Source organism: Strix aluco, chromosome W (genome assembly GCF_031877795.1).
Source record: "Strix aluco isolate bStrAlu1 chromosome W, bStrAlu1.hap1, whole genome shotgun sequence".
Lineage (NCBI taxonomy): Eukaryota > Metazoa > Chordata > Aves > Strigiformes > Strigidae > Strix > Strix aluco.
The window spans coordinates 17,897,394-17,920,712 of record NC_133970.1 but is presented as its reverse complement, the minus strand read 5'-3'; the positions used below and the strand labels follow the sequence as shown (position 1 = coordinate 17,920,712).

The 23,319-nt window shown below is 42.1% G+C and overlaps 1 protein-coding gene and 1 long non-coding RNA gene across 4 annotated transcripts in view; one reads left to right on the top strand and one right to left on the bottom strand.

Annotated features, from left to right (window-relative positions):
- LOC141917860 (polycomb group RING finger protein 3-like) overlaps positions 1 to 23,319 on the bottom strand; it is a 176,572-nt gene that overhangs the window by 118,988 nt on the left and 34,265 nt on the right. For 2 of the 3 annotated variants that reach the window (XM_074811472.1, XM_074811475.1), the window contains exon 2: positions 1,362 to 1,402. The exons of the other annotated variant lie outside the window; for it this stretch is intronic. The gene's annotated coding sequence lies outside the window, so the exon portion shown is untranslated. The remainder of the gene's footprint in view (positions 1 to 1,361; positions 1,403 to 23,319) is intronic. 3 annotated transcript variants of the gene reach the window in all.
- LOC141917804 (uncharacterized) lies at positions 16,082 to 16,530 on the top strand. The gene is made up of 2 exons (XR_012621470.1): positions 16,082 to 16,213; positions 16,264 to 16,530. It is a non-coding gene; the product is annotated as an uncharacterized LOC141917804 (long non-coding RNA).

Here is a 23,319-nt window from a genome sequence, read left to right as displayed (position 1 = left end):
TAAGACTAAACTGTGATGTATGAAAGCTTTGCTTGTGTTTTTTTTGTTTGTTTCCCAAGGACTCCTTAACTGTTTCCCTAGGCCTCTTTGTCTGTTTAGACAAGAGTAAAATGCTCCCTACATAAATCACTGATAGCAGACTCAAGGCCTTCAGTGGACACTTGGGCAACTCCTAGAATGGGCAAACTCAAGATAAGGGGGACTCGAACAAAGGGACACAGAGACCCTATTATAGGGAGGATGATTTTGCTGATTTAGGAAGAAGGCACCTGTTACTTCACAGCGCGTGCTCTGGAAAGAAGGTCAGCTAGTGAACACTGTGAAGAAGACTGCTTACTTCTTCCCTTGACCACCAAAGACCCTCACTCTATTTTTACTACACATGCTCAGACTATGTAAATGAATTCCAGGAACTCATTATCATAAGACACCCCTTTCCCGGAAATCTAATGAATATGTATGATTTGTGTGTATGTAAACTGATGTCCCTTGCTAGTTCTTGGGAGCCCTTATGGTGGAGTATCCCCAGGGCAACCCCAGTGCTGCTAATAAAGAATACCTGCTTAACAGTAAAAAACTTTACTGTTGAGTCAATTTGTTTGTTTCAATGTGTTGGAGGAGTCCACAGGAGGGCCACAAAGATGATCAGGGGGCTGGAGCACCTCCCTTATGAAGTCAGGCTGAGAGAGTTAGGGCTGTTCAGCCTGGAGAAGAGAAGGCTCCAGGGAGACCTTATAGCCCCCTTCCAGTACCTAAAGGGGGCTACAGGAAAGCTGGAGAGGGACTTTTTACAAGGGCATGTAGTGATAGGATGAGGGGTAATGGCTTTAAACTGAAAGAGGGTAGATTTAGATTAGATGTAAGGAAGAAGTTCTTCACTATGAGGGTGGTGTAGCATTGGAACAGGTTGCCCAGAGAATCTGTGGCTGCCCCCTCCCCGGAAGGGTTCAAGGCCAGGTTCGATGGGACTTTGAGCAACCTGATCTAGTGGAAGGTGTCCCTGCCCATGGCAGGGGAGTTGGGACTAGATGACTTTTATGATCCCTTCCAACCCAAACCATTCTATGATTCTACGTGTCAGTCAAGTGTCCTCATTCATGTTATACTTTCTCTACTAAGGTAATGTCTTGTTAAAATCATCAACCAGAAGGGGTAAGTAGCATATTACAGACCACTTCAGTACAGTTATGCTACTAACAAAACAAGTTTGAAGAAGCAGCTTTCAGAGATTCCAGCAAATAAAACTTATTGGAGTAGACTCACAGAAAGAGAAGATAAGCAAAGAGACCCCTCCCCAAAGGAGTGGCTTTATCATTAGCATATATGCTAGTCAGGAATATTTTGGGCTATATGAGGCATACCTCTTAAAATTGCATTTCTTTTCAGTCTGCCATCCAGAGACCTGAAAAGACAGAAAAATTATCTGAAAGTTAGCATCCAAAACTGCTTAAAATCCAGCCACCACAGAAACCTTAACCTACTAAGCTCACTTATCATTACCTACATGTATTAATTCAAAGCAACTCAAAGGAAAAAGAAACATTCATTTTTGATAAAGAAAAAAAAGGAATGCCTACCAGAATTAGAAGAAGTGTCCTAGTTTCATCTGGGATAGAGCTAATTTTTTTTTCCCTTCTTAGTAGCTAGAATAGTGCTGTGCTTTGGATTCAGTATGGGATTTGGTATGAGAAGAATGTTGATAATACACTGATGTTTTCAGTTGTTGCTAAGAGATCAAGGACTTTTCGACTTCCCATTTCCTGCAAGTGCACGGGTACACAAGAAGCTGGGAGGGAGCACGGCCAAAACAGTGGATCCAAATTGGCCAATGGAATATAACGTCATGCTCAGTATATAGATAGGCGTTGATCGGGAAGCTCACTCTCCCTTCCGGGATTGTGGTTTCAGGATTCTCTCTTCTCTGGGATCGCTAGCCAAGAACAGGCTGGGCATCAGTCAGCGGGTGGTGAGCAATCACATTGTGCATTACTTGCTTGTATTTTCTATTATAACTATTATTATCATTATTTATTTTATTTTATTTTATTTCAATTATTAAATTGTTTTTATCTCAACCTACAAGTCTCCTTACCCTTACCCCTCCAACTCTTCCCCCCCTTCCCTGGGGGTGGGGGAGGGTGAGTGAGCAGCTGCATGGTGTTTGGCTGCCAGATGGGTTTAAACCACAACAAAAAGGAACTTCAGGAAACACCCATGTAGCATCCTCTATGAAAGGACAAGCTTACCATAGAAAAGTAAAAACAGCCCAAATTTCAAGATGTCCTGATATCATGTGGTGGCAAAAATACAAAAAAAATATATATTATCTGCTGTACTGGGTCTGGCTAGGATGGAGTTAATTTTCTTCATAGCAGCCTTTATGGTGCTAACCACCAGCACAAAGGGGATTACCCAGGTCTTCAGTTGCCTGGCACCTGCAATCCCTCCAAAGCTGCCTCTGACAATCACAACATGCACAGTGTCATCCACAGACAGCTTGGAGCCCATCATGGGTAGCAGAGCTTATTCAGGAGGAAGAGAGCTGTGGCAGCACAGTGCTGTTTTGGATTTGTGACCAAAACAGTGTTGATAACACACCAAATGTTCTAGCTATTGCTGAACAGTGCTTGCAGTGTCAAGGCCTTCTCTGTTTCTCACTCTGCCTCACAGCGCATAGGTTGGGATGTGCAAGAAGTTGGGAGGGGACACAACCAGAACAGCTGACCTGAACTGACCAAAGGAATATTCCATGCCATATAACGTCATGCAGCAGCAATAAAATCAGAGGGGATGGGGGTTTTGGTTAAGTAGCCATTGCTCAGGGACTGTCTGAGCATCAGTCGACTTGTAGGAGGTGGTGAGTGATTGCCTTTGCATTGTGGGGTTTTTTTTTGTTTTTTCTTTCTTATAATTCTTTCCTTAGCTTATTATATTATCTTTATCTCAACACATGAATTTTCTTGCTTTTGCTCTTCTATTCTCTCTCCTGTCCTGCTGGTGGGGGGAAGTGAGCAAGTGACCGTGTGGTGCTTAGCTGCTAGCTTGGGTCAACCCACCACATCTGAACAAATGAGAATGACAGAAGAAAATGATTGGTCTGTTAAAAAGAAGATTTGGATTTGAAGATTCACAGCAAGCAGTATTATTCTCAAAATCTATTTAAAAGTATCTGCTCTCCATTTCACTGAATTTTCAAAAAATTTTCAGATGGAAATCTGTCATATCTTCAAAATCTTCATATATTTGCCAACATAAAAGGAAAAACTATTTTTCCATTACTTTCCAAACAGGATAATCACATGAACATTTTAGCTTGACAAAGGAAGGCAATTTTTTTAAAGTTAATTCACACAGGAAATATCCAGATGTAATAGACAAACAATGAATACTGCTTCTTTATCTTCCTCCATCAAAATCAAAAGCATAGCCTGCAATTATTAATTTTGCTTTTATATTGCTTAAGGAAATGATAAACACTATGGTACAATGAAACTTCATGACAGCAATAGGCGAAAACCAGAATGCAACTCAGCTGAACAATCTCAGCACCTCCTTTGGGTACTCTTTTTACCACATTCAGAGAAAATTCAAAGAAATGTTAAACGTTACCGCACTGAAAGCAAAGTAGAGTGGCATTAAATGCCTTTGTGTTGGTACCAACAACAAAAAACTTCACACAGAATAGAAAATCCCTTGGCTGTAGAGGTGAAGTGCTAAGGCTTGGACAACTGGCCCAAGCCAGAGTTGACCTATAGATGAATCCTGTATATTTTATAACTGATAACCATTGTGCTAATAGGTATTATACTAAGTTATAACAAACCACCTATTCTGATGTGTATTGAAGCCTGAACAACAGGCCCTGAGCCAAAACTGCTAACTCAGTATGTAATCATTAATGAAATATGCATGGAAGATGTAGCTATCTTGAATGTATATTTATCTTTCTTTGCGTGTGGATAAAATAACAGGGCCGCAGAGACAGTTGTCTGGTCCTATGACCTGATGTGTGACCTTGTGCATAATCCAATTAGATAAGCAGAGGAACTCCCTTAGCTTCTCCCTTGAGCCCTGGCCAGGCTCTGGGGGAATCTAATGTGAGATTGAAACCAGATATTTCCGCTTAAAACAAAAGGTACCAGCTATTCTGGCTTGCTGATTTTTGGGTATATAAGGCTGGACCCACTTGCAACACCTTTAGATGCCTCAGTTATGGGTGGGTGCACTGTGTAGGATTTCCTACTTACTGGGACAGGCTCTCTAAATCCTCACTGTAACTGGGGCTGCCCAGCAACTGTGGATCTGGGTGATGGTAATGTATACAAGTGGTGCTGTATCTTTATTAATCACTATTCTCTCTCTCAGGTAGTAATGATTTGATGCATTACCCTGTATTTTCCTATTTGTTTAAGTGCACTATTCTGTCTTTTCTTACTGTATGTTTTCTGTATTATTCTGTTATATTATTTAGTTATTTCTAGTAAAACATGCCTGCTCTTTTCACTCTGGTGTCTGAGTTTAATTGGTATCCTTAATCAGCAAAACAAGAGGAGAATGGACTTGAGGATGCATCTGCTGCAACAGAATCTATTCCTTCAGCAAAAAATGTCCTAATTTATATTGTGGTTGAAGAAACTGAATCACCAGAACATTCTGAAAACACATCACAACACAAGCTTATGATCAATGAAGACATTTTCTAAAAGGGATTATCAAATATCTCCTCTTAGTTGGAGAGAACACAGCAATGTTGTAATTCAAATAGAAGGAAAGAGTGGTGTTTATATTTGTGAGAGGGGAAAATCAAAAAGCCAAACTGGTCCTATATCACCATATGCTACATGCTCTGAATGCAAGAAGACAATGATGCATTATGAAAGCTAAGAATAAAGTATACTACATTCTTTTATCTAGAACATCTATTGGTGACTGGGTAAGGATACTTACTAACCCTTAATACAAACAAGTTCAGTTCTAAGTGAGTGCTAACATTTTTAATGTGTATTTTATTTACAGGAGTACACAAAGTGCTAGGACTGTTCTTAGTAACTTGATAGATTGGCAAACTGTAGTTCTCATTTGTACCAAATGTCTTCTTAATGCAAGACAAGAAGTTAGCATTCTCTCATGAGAGTCCAGAACAGGGGTGAACACTGTTAAAGGGTGTTATAAGTCTGCTACCTCTGGCAGACTCCAGGATTCTGCCTGCTAGAGACAAGCCCAGGGGTCTCTCTGTCCCAAGCCAATGGATGTGGCTGCTTTCCTGTTTGTGGGTTCAACTAATAACAAGGCTGACTGTGTATCCCAGACATGCATGCACACTCTCACAGAGGACACTAATGTGGCCAGCTACATGAACTGCCACAGACAGGGTGCTGCCTTTAACAACACCCACATATAACACTACTAGAACTCACATAAAATGTAAGTACAGCTAACCAAACTTCTCTCCTCCTTTCTGGCTGATCAGGATTGAAGTTCACTAGCAAAAACACATGTACCCTCACTCTCTAGATTCACAAGCACACATACATTCAGAGATCCCTCAAATACCAGCACAGCCCTTCTGTCCATCTAATATCCATGTCCAGATCCTGAGCCCTCTTATCTACTATATGCATCTCCTACTTGCTAGCTAGTCTAGTTTGATACTCACTAGCAAACAGATGCATGCACTCATACACTCCTGGATCTCTCCAATATTGGCACTCACCCTTTACCAGTCTGATAACCCTGCTGAGATCCTGGGCCTCCTACTTAAGGGCTAGTTCAGCTTGAAGTTTGCTAGCAAATTAGAGACACACACACACATGCATAACAGGTTAGGGTAAAATACAAACATTCAAACCCCCCCAGTAGCTGGCACCTAGACACATGAGCTCTGTGACCTGCTGTCCAAACTTCAGCTGCTGATGCTGTGATCCTTACTCATTTCATTCACCCTGGTCTCCCCAATAACTGGCACACAGGACACAAACAGGCCCTATGACCCACAATCCCAGCCCAGTGGCTGATACCAAGACCCTCACCCATTTCAGTTGCTGACACTGAGACTCCCACTCGCTCTAGTTGCTGGCACCACAGGCCCAGGGGTGGGTACACCCCAAGTCTGACTCCAATTGCTGGCCCCATATTTACTCATACCCATCCCCCCAATAGCTAGCACTCCAGAGACATGCTCCTTAGATCCATGGCCCCTCCAACTACTGACCCTCACTCACTCCAGCCACCCAAAAGCAGAACAGTAAGTCCAAACTTACTTGGAGCAAGGAAGTTTTGCTGGAATTAATAAAATGCCTTAATTTTAAAAAGATTTTTTTCTTCAAAATAAAGTTTTAAAATATTCAAAGCTTTGACAAAATTCTTCCTGCTATGTTTAAGAAAATAAACTAGCTAGAAGCACCTTTATTGTTGAATAGAAAGAAATAGTTCAATATTTACATTTGCTTTAATAAGTGAATTTATGATTGGCAGCATGCATAGCTTCTCTATGAGAGAGTTAAGCTATTTGTGAAGGCATTAGATTTTTCATTATTACAGACATTTCTCAAATACTCATATCTGAGTGGTACTCTTAAATCAGGGGTTCTCAACCTTTCCTTCACCACGGACCCCCTTTAAATACCTTTTGTGGCCACAGACCACCAAGACTTAATTCAAGATTTAAAGCACCAGACTACATCAAATATTTATTTCCATTTTCTCATGGAGGGTCTTCAAATTTGGAGAGAAGGGGAAATAAGTTAATCTGTTAATGCACACACTCCTATTAGAATATCTTTACTGCAATGATTCCCGCTTGCCGCGGGCCAGACCAAATGTTTCTGGGCTGGACGTTCTCCACCCCTGCTTTAAGCCTTCGCGGACCCCCTGTGATGACATCGCAGCCCCCCAGGGGTCTGCAGACCACAGGTTGAGAACCACTGACTTAAATCATTTTTCCCATATGTGGGAAGCTATCAGCAGGGGGCACCACAAACTTCACAGGTTAATTAATTAATTTTCATCAAGTGGAAAGAAATACCTACAATCCGACCTCAATAAGAAAGGCATGACAACAAAGGGCATAATAAAATATCTGTTTTAATAAGATAGAATAAAAAGAGGAATATTGATAGCAAGTAAATCTTATGTCCCTTCAGATGCTGAGAACCCTGCTTTCACGCAGCATTGGACAGACCCCAGATGGATTTCCCACAGCATGCTGTGCAGATACTGTCCATAGAGCGGTTCCTGCTCCCTCCCATGCCATGGTGCCTTTTATTTTGTGTAACAAACAGAATTATATATCTTCTCCTGACAAGCTGGAATGTTATCTCTGTGATAACATCCCCCAGTGCACAGCACAGGCCAGTATGGAACATTCCAGCAGTTTCCCTTACAGCAGCTACTCATGCTAACCTATGGGCTTTTCAAGCCTTAAGTACAAGGCCCAATAGCGCAAACATGGCCTGCTCAAGATCACTAACTCCTTGAATACAATGTCTCCTCAAAGCTCCCAATACAGGCACTCAGTGCCTTTTTTTTTTAATCAGTTTTCACAGGTAAGGTCTGCCCTCAGGCCTCCCAGGTCCCTTAGCCTAGTGGCAGAATCTGGGGGAGTGAAGCATTACCCACAATAGGGGAAAGAATTAGGGAAGACTTAAATTGGACACACACACAAGCCCATAGAAACAGCTGGGATGTACTGAAGAGCACTGACGGAGCTGTCCCATGTTGTTTCAAGGCCAGCGTCTATCATCTTTGAAAGGTCATGGCAATTGGATTGGTTCCTGATGACTGGAAAAAGGCAAAGGTCACACCCATCTTCAAGGACAATAAGGAGGATCCAGGGAACTACAGGTCAGTCAGCCTCACCTCAGTCCCTGAGAAGGTTATGTAGAAAATCCTCCTGGAAGCCATGTCCAGGTACATTAAGGACAAGAAGGTGATTGGGGACAGACAGCATGGATTTACAAAAAGCAAATTGTGCTTAAGCAACCTGATAGATTTCTACAATGACATGATGGGTTGTGTGGACAAGGGGAGAGAAGTGAATATTGCTTACCTTGACTTTAGCAAGGCCTTTGAAATGATCTCTCATAGTATCCTTGTAGCCAAATTGGTGAGGTATGAACTGGATAAGTGGACTAGAAAGTAGGAAGAAAATTGTCTGGACCACCAAGCTCAAAGGGTGGTGATCAGCAGTAGAAAGTCCAATTGACAGCCTGTATTGGGCTCAGGTGGCAAGGTTTTGGTAGCGGGGGGGGGGGGGGGGGGCTACAGGGGTGGCTTCTGTGAGAAGCTGCCAGAAGCTTCCCCTGTGTCTGATAGAGCCAATGCTAGCTGGCTCCAAGAGGGACCTGCCGCTGGCCAAGACCGAGCCAATCAGCGACAGTGGTAGTGCCTCTGTGATAACATATTTAAGAAAGGGGAAAAAAAACCCCGTGCAACAGCAACTTCAGCCGGAAGAGAGGAGTGAGAATATGTGAGAGAAACAACTCTGCAGGCACCAAGGTCAGTGAAGAAGGAAGGGAAGGAGGTGCTCCAGGTGCTGGAGCAGAGATTCCCCTGCAGCCCCTGGTGCAGCTCATGGTGAGGCAGCTGTGCCCCTGCAGCCCATGGAGATCCATGGTGGAGCAGATCTCCACCCGCAGCCCATGGAGGACCCCACACCAGAGCAGGTGGATGCGCCCAAAGGAGGCTGTCGCCCTGTGGAGAGCCCACGCTGGAGCAGGCTCCTGGCAGGACCTGTGGACCCATGGAGAGAGGAGCCTATGCTCGAGTAGGTTTTCTGGCAGGACTTGTGACCCCATGGGGGACCCACACTGGAGCAGCCTGTTCCTCAAGGGCTGCACCCCGTGGAAAGGACCCACGCTGGAGCAGTTTGTGAAGAACTGCAGCCCATGGGAAGGACTCATGTCGGAGAAGTTCATGGAGGACTGTCTCCTGTGGGAGGGACCCCACACTGGAGCAGGAGAAGAGTGTGAGGAGTCCTCCCCCTGAGGAGGAAGGAGTGGCAGAGACAACATGTGATGAACAGACTGCAACCCCAATTCCCCATCCCCCTGTGCTGCTTGGGGGGAGGAGGTAGAGAAAATTGTGAGTGAAGTTGGGCCCGGGAAGAAGGGAGGGGTGGGGGGAAGGTGTTTTAAGATTTAGTTTTTATTTTCTCATTATCCTACTCTGATTTGATTGGTACTAAATTAAATTAATTCCCCCAAGTCAAGTCTGTTTTGCCTGTGACAGTAATTGGTGAGTGATCTCTCCCTGTCCTTATCTTGACCCACAAACCTTTCGTTATATTTTCTCTCCCCTGTCCAGTTGAGGAGGGGGAGTGATAAAGCAGCTTTGGTAGGCACCTGGTGTCCAGCCAGGGTCAACCCACCACACAGCCTGTTACTAGTGATGTCCCTCAGGGATCAATATCGGGGCCAATAATGTTCAACATCTTTATTAGTGACCTGGATGATGGGACAGGGTGCACTCTCAGCAAGTTCACATATGACACCAAATTGGGGAGAGTAGTCAATATGGCTGGAGGGTAGGGCTGCTATTCAGAGGGAATTGATAGGCTGGAGAAATGATCTGCCATGAATCTTAACAAAAGCAAATTCAGAGTCCTGCACCTGGAACAGAATAACCCCATGCAACAAGACAGGCTGAGCACAGACTGGCTAGGAATCAGCTCTGCAGAAAAGGAAGGGGGGGTGGAGGGGGCAGTCCTGGTGAATGACAGGTAGACCAGAAGGGAGCAGTGTGCTCTCATGATGAAGGTGGCCAACCATCTACTGAACTGTATTAGCAAGAGTGTAGCTGGTCAGTCCACAGAAATGATTCTTGCAGTCCATCTGGCACTTGTGAGACTGTGTCTGGAGTACTGTGTCAAATTTTGGGTTCCCCATTACAAGATGATGTTGACACACTGAAGCAAGTCCAACAGAGAGCCACTAAGACAGTAGTCAAACATTGGAACAGTTTGTACAGAGAGGTTATATACTCAGAACTCAACTGGTCACAGCCTTGAGTAACCTGCCCTAACCTTGAAATCAGCCCTGCTTTGAACAGGGGGTTGGACCAGATGACCTCCAGAGGTCTCTTCTGATCTAAATTATGCTATGATTCTTCAACACAGGTTCCTCAATTACAGCCAGCCTGTGAAACTCAGGAAGAAGAAATTTTGAAAACTTAGTTGGATTTTTTTAGGTGTACTTAAGAAGAGACGGAAGAAACTACTAACAATTACAGTGACATTTTAGTAGTGTTTTTTTACAAAATCCACAGCAACCAGGAGAATTTCTTTGGGTCACGCCCATGCAATACAAAATATAGAATAAGTGTAATGATTTTTTCATATTCATGAAAGAAACTTCTCAGTAGAAAATGTCCATTTATTAAACTTTATTTCTGATCATCACACTAGAATCCTGCATGACAATTAAATCAGTTTTCTTTGTTGAGCAATTAAAAGAGGTCTTAGAACTGGATGCTTCTCTGCCCTTCAGTGTTTCTAAAATACTTTCTCCACAGCACAGAGGTGCACCTTTCTGGTTTCCCACTCATTACAAACACAGATGAAAGAAAACATGAATCTGCATTGCAACACTGCAGCAAGAAAGTACTGATAGTAGAGAAAGTACTGGGTGTCCACTGGTCAAGGATTTCACCTCTACACAGGATAATGACAAAATCTATACCAAACACTTAATATGGTTTTGTTACCAAGGTTTTTCCAAGCAATGTTAAAAATTTGCGAAGGTAGAAAGCTACAAATCTATTCCAAGGTTTTACAAGAAAAAAAAAAAAATTTAAAAAAGCCTTTCTCCAGAAAGACAACAGGAAAACAAGAATCTGATTACACCGCAAAAGCAACTTCATGCTACTTACATGAGAAAATCCTGGTACTGAAGGGCATAGACAAGAACCAGTAGCTGCAAGTTTAGGGCAGACAAATAAGACAGGAGTTTGGTCATATAATAATTTCAAATGAAGCTATGATGCCCTTCTGAAATACTTTTTTATCAAAGGAGCAATTTGGCCATATAAATTCTCCCATTTGCGACAGATCCACATTAGGAAAGATGGTTTAATGATCTCATAAGCACTATAAAAATAATTGCACTTGTTTTGAAGTTTAAAACTAATATTACCGTAGTTACGGGGTTTACTGTACAGTAGCTGTACATGCACAAAGTACTTTTATGCATATTGTAACCATGCTATGCTTCATTATACTAGTAAAGTTTAATCAGAACTTTTGTTTGGAAAACCTTTCCACCTTTCAACTCCCAAATCCAATCTTCTCTATGTTTTCTCACAACAAAACCTGACAGAAAACACTACCATTTTAACCTGATATCTGGTTGCCTTGATTATCAAAACTGTGTAATCGGATCATTGTATCATTCAAAGAAGCTCTTATGGAGTCTTACTCAAGCAGCACCTACCACACATGTAGGTTTGCTTAAAAGCTTAGGGACACTTTAGGAAGGTCCTAAAGGCTCAAGGCAAGAGGCAAGAGGCTGGACTGCACAGCCAGAAGAGATGTAAATTCCCTTTGGCAGCAGCAAGACATTAGCTTCACTAGCAAGTTGTCCAGGACCATGGCTTCATTTTTTGAAGGAAAAAAATATTCATTTTTGTGCGCTATTCCAAAATGCAGTCTTGACAAAATATTACAGAAAGAATTTGTAATATACTAGGAGGAGAATGTTACAGTGCATTCTTTGTTCAGGATTTAGAGTCAGAAATTATAAGTCATTACAAAGGCACTTTGTTTCAATTCAAATCACATGTACCATGAAGAAATTGAAAGACCTTTGACTTCTAGTAATTAAAGGTTGGCTAAAGAGAGCCCTCAGTCTCATGAAGAACAAAGACCCTTCAGAATCAAGTCTGCAGTGAGATTCTGCTACAAAGTAGCTGAGCTACTAAAGTAACAGACACAGGACAACCTTCACCAAAGTCTTATCTTAATCTTCATTAAAACATCCTTTTGTAGTAAAGATGAGGGACTCTAGACATCTTCTGTCTTTAAAAGCTGTCAACTAAATAAGGGTGCACATTTGTATTACTGGCTTTCTATGACTATGCAAGATAATCAAGGCTCAAAAAGAGCATCCCAAAGGAGCCAGAAGCTAAGTGAGGCTGTCAACTCCTACAAACTTAAGTTTTAGCTGTTATGTTTGAAGAGATCTTCCCCTTTCTCCCTCCCATCATATACATGTATCAGTCAACTTCCTTCACAGAACAAATATATCACTTCTACATACAATGAAAAAAATCAGTTACATAGGATGTTATACATATGTCTGTATCTACAGAAGCCAACCACTTATTCACAGAGACTAGGAAATATTGTCTCTCTAGTGAATAATGTTGCAATATTATGTAATAGAGTATAGGGATTTTTGTACATACTTATGAAGCAGTTACTGACCTCTATTAATCAGGAAAGAGAATCTGTTCCCATTCTCATACGGATATTGTTGTATTTCTAATAACGGGATGAAGAAGAATAATCTCTAAATAGCAATCAAAGACAATACTGCTGGATATTTACTAGGAAGCCTTCAAAAATTCACATGCTCAGCCATCTGACTCCACTTGTTAGAACAGGCACAATGATAGATGAGTAAAGCATTGACTGCTAAAAAACAAGTCTGTCATGAGAAGCCAGGAGCCACCAGCTGCCAAAAAGTTAGGAAGGTGCTAAAATTTAACTGATTGGATATCTGCAATTTTTTTAAACATTCCAGTAAAATTTAACAAAGCCCAGATTACAGTCAGCCAACTCTAGCCAAACTTGAAGCCTTAATTGAAATAGTCTGGAAAAGAATTATATTTATGCCTCTAGTTAAGATTTCAGCAACCAACAATGGTTCCAATTTTGTTTTTCTGACAATCCTGCCCCAGCTGCTCCAACAGAAGATGAGTGAATGAAATTACTAGAATTTCCCCTAAACTTTGTAAATGCATAACAGCTACCATGTATTCTTTCTGGAGTCCGATGTAGCCTCATACTTTTATAAAATCGTCTGTTTGACAAGTTATGCAACATCAAAGATGAGCCTTGTAAAAACTCCTTTCCTCTTTTGTTCTTGAAATCCTAGAGTAGTTTTAAGATGAACTCTGCTCTCCGTTTTAGAATCACAGAAAAGTCTAGGCTGGAAGTGACCTCTGGAGATCATCTGGTCCAACTTTATGTTGAAAGCAAGACCTTAGACTAGGTTATTCAGAGCCCCATCAAACTAAGTCTTGGATATTTCCAGTGAGGAAGAGCCCACCACTTCTCTGGGCAACTTATTCCGGTGTTTAATTGTTCTCACAGTGAAGAATTTTTCTGCTATATCTGGACAGAATTTCCTCTGAAACAACTTGTGCCTGTTGCCTCTTGTCCCATCACCGTGTTTTCTTGTGAAAAGAGTATGTCCACCTTCTCTAACAACTTTTTAGGTATCGGAAGACTGTAATTAAATCCCCCCCAAGCCTTCTCTTTTCTAGGCTGAAAATCAAGTCCTCCAGTACGGTAACTAATAATGCCCTAGCTAGGACAATTGTAGCTTTTTCAGATGGTGGCTTATTTTGACATGTTGACCAAACCCAAAATAGCTATGTTAAACCAAATATGCAAAAAGAAGAGCCTTGAATTACTGATATTCTAAATCCAGCTACCTTATCTGTGAGAGACAACTTGTAAAAACAGGCCTGAGAAAGAGATAACAGGACTGAGAAAAACAGCCTGAGAAAGAGATAAAAGTTAGCAGGGGGAGTGGAGGCCCTCCGAGCTAAGGAATGTCTCAAACACTCACAAGCAATGAAACTATAGTCGTGGGGTGGATAGTGTGGAGGTCGAAGCTGATAAGGCTGCCCCAATAACACAGGATGCAGCTGGAGGAGGGAGCCCTGTGGAGACAGGACGGCTCTGCTCTGGTGCACCTGGCCAAATTTCAAGGGCCATCTGTCCGGTGAATGACCTTTGCTTCATTATCCACAAAATGCATATTAAAGTTAACACCCCTCAATATGCTAACGAGGGCTAACATGATCATGCTAATTACATCATCCCATGAAACACCTTACCCCTCCCCGTACATGGGATACGTAGGTATGTGGGTCGACCTAGGGGACGGACCCAAGGAAAGTGGGTATGAATCGAGGGGGGGCGCTGCGCCCCGGAGAGTGCAGTGAAGCGAAGAAGATGGCTGCCTCCTGGAACCCTCACTGGCAGGATCAATGCAGGAACCCAGACCGGCGATCTCTATTCCTCTATTCTCTCCATCCCCCTCCTTTCCTTTTTCCCCTTTTCCTTCACTACCATTAAGCAATGCAAGGCATACTGTATTGCTTGCTACAACTCATTATATACTTAGCCAATTATCGTGTGTTCAATCAGTACATTGTGGGTAGTTAATAAATGTTTGGACTTTGAGACTTGTCTCACTGTTGTCCACTCCGTTGGGGATTTACGAATCTGAGTCACCTGTCTCCCTCGTCTGAGTGGGACGTGACATTATCTTAAACTTCTCGCTGTTTCAGTGCAATAAACTCTATCAATCAACTACATTTAGCAAACAGCACAAAGGTAAGAAAGTATTACATTTCATTAGCCACGCTTCTTGCAGGTCATATGTTCTGAACTCATGAAATCTATATTTGGGATCAGTCACACTGGCTAAAGGAAAGATTCCGTCTCTCACTTTTGTGAGGGTTAATGAAGTCATTACAGGAACACATCCCTTTGAAATCTCTTTCAGTTGTTGCATGTGCCTCGTGTAAAATGAATACTATGTTGGTATACTCCTTCACAAAGTGAAAATTCCAATATTCTGTAATAGCTGGATAACTGAACAGGGTTTATTTATTTATTTATTTATAAGAACTGGAACATTCATCCTTTTCCAAGCCATAACATCAACTGTGGAGAATTCTCCAACTTTCACAGTATGGGTTCAGAAAGGGCCACTATATTCTCAACATTTAAATGTTTCACTCAGTAACTTACAGGAAAAACATGAGGTAAAAGAAGTCAGCAATTAAGGCATTTCTTCATTACATAATCTAACAACGAATCAATGTTCAAACATACCTTAAGGAACATATGGAACATACTTTGATTGTTCCAGTGCAGTCTTTTGTCTGTATTCTAAGTCAAGGCCATTAGCACTAGCTACATTTCCCAAACTATGACAGACAAAATCTTAAGATAGAATGAAACCTCAGCTATAGAAATGAAAGCAGTATCATCACAACAGTAACACTACAGCATTACACTGATCTAAGGGACATGGTCTCAGAGAGAAGAGCTCAGTGGAAAATGACAACAGTGTTCTGGGTTGTTTTGTCAAAATACGGAGAAAGACTAGCTTCGTGGAGAAGCAATCTTGAACAAAACCTGAAAAGTCTAGATTATCACAGCCACAGAAAAATCTCAGTGATCATCACGGGAGTGTTTCATTTACGTAAGAGCTGACAGACTCGTTCCTGTGGTTTAAGAAATTATTGCCTGCAACTGTCCACCCCTTGCTAGACATGGCCACCTTGAAGCAGAAACATATATTTGCACCTCAGATGCTCAACAGTATGTCATATTAGCACAAACCATTGATGCAGGCAGGTTTTGCTAATATAGCCTGAAGATGGCAAAAAGGGCAAGAGGAAATTCTTCAGAAAAAGGGTAGGTGGAGTGAGAACTAGATTCACCAACTTGTCTGTCAGCCAGAATTCTCAGGTTTGTTCTCCTACTCCAGATATTTCAATTACATATTTGACCCTAAAGGTCTCAAAAAAATATGATCTGCATTTTCCCTTACTGCTTAGTGCTCAACAGGGTGTGCACTTAAATGAACAGAAGTAGTGAAAAATGTTTTTTAAATTGCCTATTACTAACCACTTAATTCAACCTTGGAGAAAGTAAGCAAGCAATTATCAATTACCCTTAATCAGCACCAGCTGCAGCATTAACCATCAGGTTTGCTTATTCTACCTAGCATGGGAATTTATTACCTTGTGAAGTTTCCCATCTCATCTCTACATATAATCATTTCACCACATGTTAAAAATTTGACTTTGTAGAAAAATCTGAATAGAACAAAATATATTGTGATAGATTGGGTGGGTTTGTTCACTAAAATGTCAGCAGGATAAAGTGCTTGTTTGCTTGGCAGGATATGCTGGGGGCCTCTTGGTGGGTGAGACCCAGATACCGTTAGGCCTGCTTAATCAGCCCCCACAGGTCTGGTCTCCACCCAGATGCCGTTAGGCTTGCTTAATCAGCCCCCACAGGTCAAGTCTCCACCCAGATATTGAGAGGATCGAATAAGGAAGATTGAGAACCTCCATCCCTGCGACCCCCTAGCAGCAAAACGAACATGCGCAGAGCATATCGAAAGAAACTACGTCAACCGGGAAGAAGACTGTATATAAAAAGGGACTGTAAAAAGGGAAGAGTGGCGCCGTTGATGGAGCGGAGACTCCCCGGCTGCCCAGAGCTGATTTTTGCTCGCTAACTTTGCTTGCTGAAATTATAATAAATTCTGATTGGGTTGGAAACTTTTGGTCTCATTTTCTCAACTTATAACAATATGACCTTACAGAATAGATCAGTCAAGCCATTCTTCTTAACCAATGATAGCAACTGTACTCTCCAGCCTCTGAATAGTTTATTTTCAATTAATTTGTGAAACTATGTTCTGTATCTAAATTATTCTACAAAACTCCCCAAAATCCCTTAAAACAAGGCATGGATGTCAAGTTTTATGCACAAGGGAAATAGTGCTAGATAAGACTGGGGAAAAAGTTGATGGAGAAAACAGCTAGCGGTTTCTACCTTGAAAGTACACAGAGAGCTAACACTGCATTAACAGTGAACTGAGACAAAATAATATACTGAGGTGGCAGAAATGAAATCAGTAGAGAAGTCAGTCATGAGACCAATTTTTGGTAAGAAACTACGTGGAAAAGGAAGATGGAAGTAAACAAGTAATTGCTACATTGTTATTATGTAGTTGTGACTAAAGCATCCACAAAAGCACAAACAGGAATAATACTGTGATAAGAGACATAGAGTATTTGTTGATCAGATAAAGGGTGAGGTGATAAGAGACATATGGTATTTGTCAATCAGATAAAGGGTGGGAGCCTGGGTATGTGCATGTCTGTTTGATGGGATTTACAATTGCGATAAGAGGCAAATGGCATTTGGTGGTCAGATAGTTTACAAAGGGTGAAGGCCTGAGTGTGGGCATGTCTGTCTGATGTGATTTACGCCAAGTCTGCAATTAGCGATATCCTGTAAAGTAGGCACAGAGATGAGCTATGCCATGTAAGGGAAAAACCCGAGAGGGTCAGCAGAAGATAACGCAGAGGAAGACTACGACCCCCCTAGCAACAAAAGGCGCAGCCGCAGATGAAACCAAAAAGGCCACGTCAGCCCAGAACCTGAAGATTATAAAAAGAGACTGCCAAAGAGGAGGGGCGCGCGCCGTTGGCGGAGCAGTGACTCCCCGGCCGCCCAGCGCTGCTTTACTTGCTCAACCGCTTGCTGAATTAATAAATTTTATAAGTCACTTGATTTGGCTTCTGAAAGTTATTTTCCCCAATTTATAACAATACAATGCATTACATTTTCAAGTATTGTATAACTATTTCACAGTGACAGAAGCAGACTATGTATATAGTCCCACAATAGCAAGCAATAAAATAGAAAATCAAGAAGAGAGCAAGATCAATAAAGTTTAGCTTGTAGGTATTACATTAAATTTATTCTACATTTTATATAGGAGAACATATATTATTTTAAAAATTACAGAACTTCCCAAATTATCACAGCTTCGCTAATTCGTACACAAAGTGATGGCTATTATCAAGGTTGTGCATATACATATTCGCACAACGTGTTTAAAAATTTTTGGAAGATAATTTCCTCCACTCTGGTGAGGTTCATCTTTAAACATGATCTGATATTCCATGCAAGGAATAATATACTCCTCCCATCAAACCAAATTTTAAACAGCTCTCTGCCTTTCCAGTATACAATATTTAATCAGATATTTCTCAGTCTTCCTCCAGGAATTTTTAAACTCCGAGAAAATCACTTTACTAGGTCTTTATTCCTCCCAACTACAAATTCCAAACGCCAGACAGAAGTGAGTACTGTACAGCAAAGAGGGGAGAAAAAGTCTTGTAATAGAAAGATGCCAAGTAATGCAGTCCCTCATTGTTACCCACAGAATAGCATTTGGCTCTTGTATGCAATTCACCAAGAACCACCCTTGGGAACAGAATTATACCATTAGGGACATCTAAAATAATATAATAATATTAATAAAAACATAATACTGGCTCAAATACATACCATTTCTAATACAGTTTTCCCCTTGGCTCTTTAGCAGACAACCTACTAGAAGAGTTAACTATAAACTAGTAGCGTTTAAAGTTTGGCTGACAAGGAGAGAAAGGACCCAGCTCAGGATGTACTCAGAAGAGATTTATATACAGTGCGTTCTGAACATCTGAAACAGTCTTTTCAGAGGAAAAAAAAAAATGTTCACTTTGTTTTTTTAATTAAGAAGGGTAGAAGGAGAAATGGGAAGGGTGTTTGTTTTTCTTTTATATATATTTTCTTGTTAAAATCGATCGACTGCTGCTGTTAAAATTGACAGTTAAAATTGTGCTGCTAGTCATAACGGATGACTAACAAAAAAACCCCCTATTGAGCATGGAAAACATTAAACAGTTAAAGAAGTTGTGGGAAAAGTAGAGCGTCTTGTTCTTCCTTTGTTTTCACTCCTCCAGTGAATAGATCACTAGTGAGTAACATCAGACCAGCTAATAGAAGATACAAAGGAGAAATTTGTAAACTTTCCACTTATCCTTATATTCTTTGTATCCATGCTTTAGATGACCAAATGGTGACATGGGAAACTGTTTACTTCCAAAAACTGCAACAGGTGCACAGAAGTTCAAACTTCAATTTAATCTCCATTTATTTTTGTGATAAGAGAACCAGAGCCAATCCTGTCTAGTGTCTTGTCCTGGTTTAACCAGGATAGGGTTAAGTTTCCCCAGCAGTGGGGGGGGAGCTTGAAGTGCTAAGGCTTGGACAATAAGCCCAAGCCAGAGTTGACCTACAGATGAATCCTGTACATTCTATAACTGATAACCATTGTGCTAATAGGTATTATACTAAGTTATAGCAAACCAACTATTCTGATGTAAAAGGTGGGAATACTGAAGCCTGAGCAACAGGCCCTGAACTGAAACTGCTAACTCTGTATGTAGTCATTAGTGAAATATGCATAGAAGACGTAGCTTAAACATCATAAAACATGTCTATCTTGAATGTATCCTTATATTTCTTTATGTGTGAGCAAGATAACAAGGCCACAGAAACAGTTGTCTGGCCTTGTGACCTTGCTCATAAATTAACTAGATAAGCAGGGAAACTCCCTTAGCTTCTCCCTTAAGCCCTGGCCAGGCTCTGGGGGGAACCTAACGTGAGATGAAAACCAGATATTTCCGCTTAAAACAAAGGTGCCAGCTATTCTGGCTTACTGATTTTTAGGTATATAAGGCTGGGCCCGCTCACAGCGACTTTGGAAGCCTCACCTACGGGTGGACGCACCGCGTAGGATTTCCCACTTGCCGGGACAGGCTCTCCAAATCCTCGCTGTAACCGGGGCTGCCCAGCGACTGCGGATCTGGATGATGATGATAATATATGCAAGTGGTGATGTATTTCTCTTAATCACTATTCTCTCTCTCTCTTGTGTAGTAATGATTTGATGCATTACCCTGTATTTTCCTATTTGTTTAAGTGCGCTATTCTGTCTTTTCTTACTGTATGTTTTCTGTATTATTCTGTTACATTATTTAGTTATTTCTAGTAAAATACGCCTGCTCTTTTCACTCTGGTGTCTGAGTTTAATTGATATCCCTGATCAGCAAAACAGAGCTCTAGCCGGGTTATTCAGATACCATGCGGACGTCACATCCTGGCAGGTCACATTTTCCTGGCGCAGGAGCGCGGTGCACTCGTGGTTTTGTACATCGTGCTTCCCACTGCTGTATTTGGTAGCTATTTTGCTCTGTTCATTGCTATCACTATTACTGTTATTGTTATTGTTGTTGTTTGTTGTGTTGCTATTGCACTGTTGTATTAAACCTTTCCTTATTTCAGTCTTGGGGCTTTGTATTTCACTCCCTTTGTGGGGGAGGGGCAGCGGCCGCGTGGTCTCAGACCCCGGCAGGGGCTAAACCACCACATGTCTTTATTAACAACCTGGACGATGGGACAGAGCACACACTCAGCAAGTTTGCAGAGGATATCAAACAGGAGAGCAGGCAATAGGCTGAAGGGCAGGCCTGATACTCAGAGAGAACTCAAGGGGATGGAGAAATGGGCTTACAGAAACCTCATGAAGCTCAGCAAAGGCAAATGCAAAGTCTTGCAGCTGAGATGGGATAACCCCATGCAAAAGTACAGACTGGGGGCCAACTGCCCAGAAGCTTTTGCAGAAAAGGACCTGTGGGTCTGGTGGAGAAGACAACCACAAGGTAGCAGTGTGACCTTGTTGGCAAAGGAGGCCAACCACAAACCAGACCGTATTAGCAAGAGTGTAGCCAACAGGTCAAGGAAAGTGACTACTCCCATGTACTTGGCACTTGTGAGACCATATCTGGAATACTATGTTGGTTTTGGGCTCCCCAATACAAGAAAGACACCAGTTGACATACTGGAATAAATCCACTGTAGGTCCACCAAGATGATTAGGGGACTGGAACACATTATGAATATGGAGACGCTGAGAGAATTGAGTTTGTTCAGCCATTAGAAGAGAAGGCAAAGGGGAGAGCAGTATAAAGAATTCTTTTATCCAGGATAAGAAGTGACAGGTGCCACGGCCTCCAATTTCCATCAGAAACCCTGCCCCCACTGGCAGTCACATTTCTGTCTGGGGCAGCCATTTGCCCCAAATGTCCCTCCCCTCTTCCAGTCATCTGGTTTGTTTACTCCACCTCTTTTTGCTCCTGGGGAGCTGCCATTTTGTAAGATGTCATATCCATCATGTTCACAGATTGCCCTGTGACTGGCTGGAAAGACCAGCTGTGCCTTCCAGTTTACCCAGATGTCAGAACAGGAAGTCCCTTCCCTCTACATACACATGGGACACCTATTTCTTTCAGCCACCATTTTATGGCAGGGAGCTGCCATTTTGTAAAACATGATAACCCACATTTTTTCATACTACTCTATGAATGGCTGACTGCCATGTTTTGACACCGTCATACCCCACGTGTTCTCAGGCAGCCCTGTCATTGGCTGAGAGGACCAGCCAACCCTTTCTGTTTACCCTGGAAGGATGTCAGAGCAGGAAGTCCCTTCCCACTAAATACACAGGGGCTGCCATGTTCTTTCAGCTGCCATTTTACAGCAGGTAGCCGCCATTTTTGACAACAACATGCCCCATGTGATGTGTTTTCATACTGCCCTATGATTGGATGGCAAGAAAAGATGCCCCTTCCAGTTTACCTAGAAGTACATCAGAACAGGAAGCTCCCTCCCACTACATACACGGAAGCCACCATTTTTGTGAGGCCACCATTTTTGTGCTCTGTGACTGGCTGGTTGCCATTTTTTGACACCATCATACCCGTGTGATCTCAGAACACCCTCTGATAGGCTGCCCATTTCCTTTGGACCATGTATAAAAAAACCCTATATAGATAGATATATAAAGGTGTGTAAATGATGTATAAATATATGTGCTGTTCATTTATAGATGTAAGGGAAAGAATGTTGTTTTCGCATAATAAGCCTGATGGGAAGGGCAGGAGGGATTCACCAAAGCAATCAACAAGAGCAATTCACAACCACTGAAATCCCTGGCCTAGGGCTAGAAGGCAAGTGGTCTTTTTGTCAACTGTGATGACCCAGTACTTGGAACTGGCTTTAGATGGATGCAGATACCGAAAGACTTGGGGAACCTGAATTTCAAACTTTTCCGTCTTAGTACGCTTGCGTGATGAGCTCATGCATATTAACTTCTCCGCCCTGGAGAAAGCCAAGGTTCATTCCCATGAACATGCGACGTATGAACACATACATGAAGGGGCGTATCGGTAGGCGGTTCGGGAAGTCTGTACACCCTGTAGTACTCAGCCAATGAGGAATCAGGGGAGGGAACTGGCGGTTGGGAGAAAGGGATATAAACCATTGCACGATGGCTGGTAGGTGCGTCCACCCGATGGGGCGCCCGGTCTTGCAAGAACGTAATAAAGAGTGCTTCACACCGCATCCTGTCTGAGCTGTTGATAATTGGCAACTGAGCGTTTCTCACAACACCATCAAGCATGATCCAGAAGTTCAGGGCTGGGCGATGTGTAGAAGAATACAAATTTGTTAATTTAGATCAGGTATGATTTCATGAAGCTTATGAAACATTTGTTTGGGAGGTAGAGCAAAGTTTTGACCACTTAGGACACCTGTTTGAACCTGGTGATTATGCTCGGCTCTGTCTTGAAGCTGTCCGCATGTGTGACTCTGTATACTTTCCTACTGTCAATTTAAGCAATATGAATGCTGTGAAGTTTTTAGACTGGGCCAGTACTCTCCTGCAAAGTAAGAGTGAGCTGTGTTTTGATCAGACTTTCCGCCTGGCTATCTTTATTGTAAAAGCCGTTGGGGGTTGGGATATGCTGAACCCTGCAGTCTACCTCCCATTCCAAAATTGTAGACAAAAAGTGGCCCTATTTAATTCATCTAAATAACGATGACAATAATCTCTGTTTTGCTGGAAGTTCACAGTGCTTACAGCAGCAAGGGATCTGGCAGATACAGAAAAAAAGAGCTACATGTCAAACTGGGGTGGTCTGTGTACGGGAAGGTTATGATGAGTGAGATCACCTTGTTTGACAACTTGCTACATGTTAATATACATGTCATCCCTCCTATCTGAGGGTAAAAAAGGCTGGGGGATTTTTAAAGTCAAATGATGGGCTTGAATATCCCAAGACCTCTCTCCTTCTTTTACATGATGAACGTTATTAGGTGTTAGGGACATCAGGAAAGTATCCGGAGTGGGTGAGAAACTTTTGTGAGCTTTGTCATATGTCGTATAATCACATCCATAGCTGTAAATATTATTGCTGGCTCTGCTAGTCACACGACTGTGCATTTAGCATGGGTATGGGAATAAGGTGCCCTAGGCGCAGACTGCTGTGCAGGTCCGGGGAATGTACAGAGAGGCACAAGGTCCCGGCTATTAAAGAACAAACTGATTGTAGAAAAGCATCACGAATGCAAAGGCTGGAAGGGTGGAATGTGCTATGAACAGATCT